The sequence below is a fragment of the Rhinatrema bivittatum genome, unplaced genomic scaffold (genome assembly GCF_901001135.1).
Source record: "Rhinatrema bivittatum unplaced genomic scaffold, aRhiBiv1.1, whole genome shotgun sequence".
Lineage (NCBI taxonomy): Eukaryota > Metazoa > Chordata > Amphibia > Gymnophiona > Rhinatrematidae > Rhinatrema > Rhinatrema bivittatum.
The window spans coordinates 295,471-302,721 of NW_021820692.1; the positions used below are offsets into that span (position 1 = coordinate 295,471).

General features: G+C 48.0%; 1 long non-coding RNA gene across 1 annotated transcript; it reads right to left on the reverse strand.

Moving 5' to 3' along the window:
• Positions 1–751: 751 nt before the first annotated feature.
• Positions 752–6,617, reverse strand: LOC115081954. The gene is made up of 4 exons (XR_003854044.1): positions 6,561–6,617; positions 5,991–6,019; positions 5,645–5,714; positions 752–1,128 (listed from the first exon to the last, which is right to left on the reverse strand). It is a non-coding gene; the product is annotated as an uncharacterized LOC115081954 (long non-coding RNA).
• Between the last annotated feature and the right edge of the window lie 634 nt (positions 6,618–7,251).

Consider the following 7,251-nt stretch of genomic DNA (forward strand, 5'->3'; position numbering starts at 1 on the left):
GGCGTGGACGTCCATGAAGGCCCGGGCGTGGACGTCCATAGAGGCATGGGCATCCATGGAGGCACGGAGGCATGGGCGACCATGGAGCCACTGAAGCATGGGCGACCATGGAGCCACGGATGTGGGCATCCATGGAGGCACGGAGGCATGGGCGTGCTCAGTGCACTCAGTGTGCCAGTGTCAGTCAAAGCTTCCTAAAGCTCTGACAGAAACTTTTTCCGTGGGGGCTCCATCCACTGGGTGCCCTTCCCTGAGCAGAGGTCCATGGCTGGAGGAAGATCACTCCCCTCTTCCTCCCAATTCCACCACCACCGTCAATCAGGCCTCCCTGCCAGTGAGAGAGGAGTAAAAAACTTTACCTTTTAATGCTTCTTGCTTGTAAAACAGGCCAGCAAGGGGCGGATGATGTTGGAAAATCTAAAAATAAATGGAATAAGCCTGATTATTCTCTCTCTGCTATTGGTGCTAAGTAAAGAACACAGATTAGCACATTCCAGACAGAGATATCCTCTCTTTCAACTCACCTTCTTCTCCTCCACCACTTGGGAGAGGGGGGAGGGGATGCTGGAGAGGGAAGGGAGGTAGGAGAGGGACAAGGTGTTGGGGAGGAAGGGATGGTGGATGGCAGGGAGGGAGATGGGGAGGGAGAGGGAGGAGAAACACAAATCATGGGGGCCAGGGGAGGTGGTGAAGGGGTGAAAACTGTGGGAGGAGAGGGAGGAGGAGAGGAGATGGTGGAGGAGGAGGGGGAGGAGATGGGGGAGGTGGAGGAGGAGGGGGGAGATGTGGGCTGAGGGGGAGGGGTAAGGGGAAGATTGGGATTAATTGGGGGGAGGGGAAGGGGTGTTTTGAGGGCCTGAGGGAAAGGGTTAATGAGGGTAGGATGGTTGAGAGAGGGAAGGAGGATGGGGGGAAGGGAAAACCTTATTATTGGAAAGGGGGTGAGAGATAATAGGGGTGAGGGTTTTAGAAGGGGTGAGGGATATTTTGGGAAAGGGTTGGGTAGAAGGGGAATGGGATATAGGAGGGGGATGGGGCAGAGAAGGGGGTTGTAGAGGAGGGATGGAAAGGGGTGTGGGGTGCAGGAGTTTCTCGAGTCTCTTGCTGGCTCTCCGGTTCTGGGCTGCCCTGTTAAAGCAAGGTTCAGACATTAAAATGTGAAAAATAGAAAGCAAATCACAAATATACACAGGGAGGCCAACATAGCAAGCCATTTCCTTGAGTAAAATCGTTTGACAAAATCCCTGGGACAGACTGCTCAGGAAATTACAGAGCCATGGCCTGTGGTGGACTGGTAACTACTCTGCGTTATGCCTGTTGGATATACGGGATGAGGCCACCCTGGGACAGACTGCTCAGGAAATTACAGAGCCATGGCCTGTGGTGGACTGGTAACTACTCTGCGTTATGCCTGTTGGATATACGGGATGAGGCCACCCTGGGACAGACTGCTCGGGAAATTACAGAGCCATGGCCTGTGGTGGACTGGTAACTACTCTGCGTTATGCCTGTTGGATATACGGGATGAGGCCACGCTGGGACAGACTGCTCAGGAAATTACAGAGCCATGGCCTGTAGTGGACTGGTAACTACTCTGCGTTATGCCTGTTGGATATATGGGATGAGGCCACGCTGGGACAGACTGCTCAGGAAATTACAGAGCCATGGCCTGTAGTGGACTGGTAACTACTCTGCGTTATGCCTGTTGGATATACGGGATGAGGCCACCCTGGGACAGACTGCTCAGGAAATTACAGAGCCATGGCCTGTGGTGGACTGGTAACTACTTTGCGTTATGCCTGTTGGATATACGGGATGAGGCGACCCTGGGACAGACTGCTCAGGAAACTGCAGAGCCATGGCCTGTAGTGGACTGGTAACTACTTTGCGTTATGCCTGTTGGATATACGGGATGAGGCCACCCTGGGACAGACTGCTCAGGAAATTACAGAGCCATGGCCTGTAGTGGACTGGTAACTACTCTGCGTTATGCCTGTTGGATATACGGGATGAGGCCACCCTGGGACAGACTGCTCAGGAAATTACAGAGCCATGGCCTGTAGTGGACTGGTAACTACTTTGCGTTATGCCTGTTGGATATACGGGATGAGGCCACGCTGGGACAGACTGCTCAGGAAATTACAGAGCCATGGCCTGTGGTGGACGCAACGCTCTCATAGCCTGCCTCAACGCTGCGCTGAATAAGGTAGAAGAACAAGCACCTGGAGAAAAAGCTAGTACACTTTTTTTTTTTTTAAACTAAGACAGAAAGAAAGAAATAAACCAGTTGATCTAGACAGTATAGGCAATACGGTAATAAATAACACCTGTGAGGAATTTTAGTCAGGATAGACAGGACTGCAGGTTATGCCTCTCAATCTGCTGGAGTCAGAGATATACTGAGGGATCGCAGGTGGCACACCAGGGTATATGGGAGGTGCCTTTTCAGTTTCTCTCTGACTCCATCTGCTGGAGGGGAGGCATAACCCAGCAGTCTGGACTGATCCTGGTACGTACAGGGAACTTGAATTTATAACGTTGCATATTTTCTATCATCTGCTTATTGATTACATTAAAAGTTATTTTATAAAAGGAGGTTTGGACACGCTCCTAGAGGAGAAGTGCGTAACAGGTGCACTAAAGAAAGCCATTGCCATCCCTGGGAGTAACAGGAAATAGACTGAGTATAGGATCAGCCGAGTATGTGTGACCCAGACTGGCCCCCGACACAGACAGCATGCTGGCTTGATGGATCTTGGTCTGACCCAGCCTGGCATTGCTCAATGTTCTTACGTATGCTCAGAGCAAGAAAGTTACACCAACAGATCCTCCAGGTTCCTCATTTCCATCCTCTGTGTATATCCAGTGCCCTTTTGAATTGTCACCCTTCTGGTCCTCACCACTTCTTCCGGGAGGCCATTCCAAGCATCCAGCGGCCCTTCCATGAAGAAATATTTCTCATGCTTGTTCCTGAGTCTACTCCTGGGGAGCTTCATATCACGACCCCTTTCCATCTGAAAAGGTTTGATGCTTTGCATTCTTAATACCTTTCAGGTAGTTAAAAGTCTGCCTCCTGGTTCCCCTGTCTCTCCTTCCCATGAACCGGCCTGCTCTCTGCTACCACTTTTGTCAAGCAGGACCACGATTTACGGCACCGCTCCCTTCTCTGAGGATCTATTGAACAGTGGGCCTGCCAGCTCCTCTGTTTCTACCCAAACACTCTCTTCTGTAAATGGGGCTCCATCTACCCCCGCACATCTCTTCTCTTGCCAGGATCTTCTTTAGGGAGCACCAAACTGAAGGATTTGATTACAATTTCTGCTTTTTTCTTCATCTTCCTCCAGAATGACGATACCACCTCTCTCTGATACATCTGACCAATGTTCTGTCTCCTCGCTTTACCTTTCCTTCAGCTTCACCGGATATCCTTCCCTGCCTTCCTCTTTCTACTTTTTGAATGCTGATCTTTTGCCTTTCTTGTTTCAGCCACCTGATTTGTTGCTTTTCTCATAGCTCCTTCCACTTCACCTGTCTTCTTCTTCTTCTCCCAGCCTTCCAGCTCCACTTCAAGGTACTTCCCCATTTACCAAAGTCAGGATTGTTGAAATCCAGGGCTTCTCTCTGCCTCTAATCTCTGCTCGCCGCTGCTCAGGTGGGTACCTACCCAGACATTCGAGATTCTCACTCCAGTTGTGAGTACCAGTTTTATTATTTAGTAACTAGGCCAGGGGTGGGCAGCTCAGGTCCTGGAGTGCCACAGTGAATATGCATGAGAAATATTTGCATACAGTGGAGGCAGCGCATACCTCATGCGTATTCATTGTGGAGATCCTGAAAACCAGAACTGGTTGTGGCTCTCCAGAACTGACGCTGCCTACCTCGGATGAACGTGCATCCCTCAGGCCAGATAAAACGCTTAGGGGTAGATTTTCAAAGGGGTACGCGTGTAAGATACGCACGTACCCCCCGAAAACCTACCCCAAACCCCCCCTGCACGCGGCGAGCCTATTTTGAATAGGTTCGGCGGCGCGCGCAAACCCCGGGACGCGCGTAAGTCCCGGGGCTTGCAAAAAGGGGCGGTCGGGGGCGTGGCCAGGGGCGTGGCCGAGTGCCCCGACACAGTGGCCTGTGTCAGGGCCTGCTGCGCCGGCGCGCGTAAAGTTACTACTGCCCGGAGGCAGTAGTAACTTCTCCGATAAAGGTAGGGGGGGGCTCTAGATAGGGCAGGGGGGGTGGGTTAGGTAGGGGAGGGGAAGGGAAGGGAGGGTGCGGGGGGTAGAAAGAAAGTTCCCTCTGAGGCCGCTCCGATTTCGGAGCGGCCTCGGAGGGAACGGGCAGTGCGCACAGGGCTCGGCGCACGCAAGTTGCACAAATGTGCACCCCCTTGCGCGCGCCGACCCCGGATTTTATAAGATACGCACGGCTACGCGCGTATCTTATAAATCCAGCGTACTTTTGTGGTAATTTTTTCGGAATCTGGAGTTTTCGCTTCGGACTGTCCCGTCCTTCCTTCCCAAGGGGGGGGTCGGCTTTTCATCTGAACCAGTCAGTGGAATTACCAGCTTTTCCTCAGCTCGATCGGTTGGAGAAGTCTTGCAAGGAATTACGGATGTTGGACATGCGTAGGGCCCTCCTACGCTATCTGGAGGTCACGAATCCCTTCCGTACGTCGGATCATCTTTTTGTTCTTTGGAAAGGACCCAAAAAGGGTCATATGGCGTCTAAGACGACCATATCGCGTTGGTTATCGGAGGCGATAAATTCTGCTTATCTCCAGAGAGGCCGACCCCTGCCGTTGGGCCTCAAGGCACATTCCACGCGTTCCCAGGCGGCATCCTGGGCGGAGTGTCGGCAGATCTTCCCGACTGAGATCTGCTGGGCGGCAACATGGAAATCGTTGCCCACGGTCGTGCGTCATTATCGCTTGGACGTGCAGGATTCCAGGGAGGGAAAATTTTGGGGCCGGCGTTTTGAGAGCGGGCCTCTCCGTTTCCCACCCTCTATTGTGAGCTCTGGTACATCCCAGGAGTCTGGACTGATCCGGTATGTACAGGGAAAAGAAAATTAGGTCTTACCTCTGTTAATTTTCGTTCCTGTAGTACCAAGGATCAGTCCAGAGTCCCGCCCTATTCTGCTGTATGTTCGGAGAGTCCGCTGTTGCCAATATTTCTTAATGCGGTTCTTGTTGGAGGAAGTGACCCGAGGGTTCCCCGGTTGTTCTTCTTATACATAGTTAGTTTGGTAGTTTACATAGGGGAATCCAACTGCTTTGACATTTTGTAATACTGACAGGCTGTGGGTGGCACCCTGGTATATATAGCGAAGCTTGTCAAGTTTTGCTCTGTTTCCCCCTGCTGGTGCGGAGGCACCACTTTTGTGGTGGTAACTCTGGCTCTCTCCCTGCCAGGTGTCTCGTTCCTTCTCCAAACCTCCCCACCCCCAAATGCAATGTCCACAGCAGGAGTGGGCGCCCACCCCCCTTCACAATGAAATGTTTGTGAGGGAAGCCGCATCTCCTCCTCTCCCCCTCCAATTCTGTGTCTGTGAGGGGAGTGAGAAAGAGAGAGATTTCCTGCTGGGGCTCTGCCTCCACCCAATGCTTATTTTCCAAATAATTGACAGTGAGATACAAAAATAGAATTACCTTCATAGTAGGCAGGCATTGCTGAGGCAGGTGGGGCTGGAAGAGGCCTTACTTTATTTTTCTTGCCCATCTAAAAGTGAAGGGATATATGAAGTGGAAAATGTCAGTGGGGTGTGGGTGTGAGAGCTCAGCAAGCAGCGGCCTGACCCTCCAATCCTATTCTACAATCTCACTGCTCTATTCTCCCATTCTCCCTCTCCCCTTCTTTAATCTCACCTCATCTCTTACCCAGCTATCCCCTCCCCCTGTGCAAGTCCTCATCCTTTTCCTGCTCCTCTCACACACATCCCTCCCCTCATCTCTCCCTCCCATCCCCTCCCGATGGCATCTTTCCTGTTGTACTTACCATTCAGATGTGGAGGCTTTATATGAAGTCTGCCCAAATAAAAAAAAATATATAGAACAATATAAATAAAATAGAAAACAAAAATATATATAAAATATGTACAAAATATAAGATAAATAAAATATGAGCAAAAAGATACAAAATCAATATAAAGAAAAAATATATAAACTAAATAGAAAAAATATATAAACTAAGTACAAAATATATATAAACTAAGTACAAAAAGTATATAAACTAAATAGAAAAAATATATAAACTAAATATAATATATATTTATTTATTTTATTTAAATTTCTTATATACCGGCATTCGCGATGGGAGTCGCATCATGCCGGTTTACAAATAACAAGGTGTGACAACAGAATAAATACTTAATAACTTAAAAACATTAACATGTGATAGAAGAATAAGGTAGCAGTTACAATAAAACAGGGATAAAATGCAACTTGGAATGTAGAAGAGGCAAAAGAGAGATTAACAATGAGATAACAAAAGAATGACCAAGGTAAATAAAACCTGCCAAATTAAAAAAGAAAGAACATTATTGAGTTGTCAAAGGTTGTTGATTACCCTGACGGGAGTTCTTAGTTGCTTGAGTTCTTAGTTGCTTGAGTTGAGAGTTCTTAGTTGCTTGAGTTGAGAGTTCTTAGTTGCTTGAGTTGAGAGTGGGTTCAGTTGGTATAAACTAAATAGAAAAAATATATAAACCAAGTACAAAATATATATAAACTAAGTACAAAAAGTATATAAACTAAATAGAAAAAATATATAAACTAAATATAATATATATATAAACTAAATACAAAAAATATATAAACTAAGTACAAAATATATATAAACTAGCCTGAGCCGCTGGGACTTAGGAGAATCTTCTGGCCAGCAAGTACCGGATACCTGAGATGGTGGAAGAGGCAGAAGACGGGGTCCAAGAACAAAGCGGGGTCAAATCCAGAAGTCAGATGTCCGAAGTCAGAGCCAGGGGCGGAAGCTAGAATCAGAGTCATGGGAGCTGGGTCAGAAGCCAAAAATCAGATGTCTGAAACCAAATCCAGGGGCAGAAACTGAAGAGGAGTCAATGGACGAAGCCGGGACAAAAGCCAGAAGGCACAAGACTGAAGAGAATATATATTTACAAAAAAAGAACAAAATAAGCAAAGCAAGAAAACTAAATAAGAAAAAAGAACAAAATAAGCAAAAAAATAAATTATAAGAAAATAATGAACAACAAAATAACAAGAAAATGAAACTAATATAGGAAATA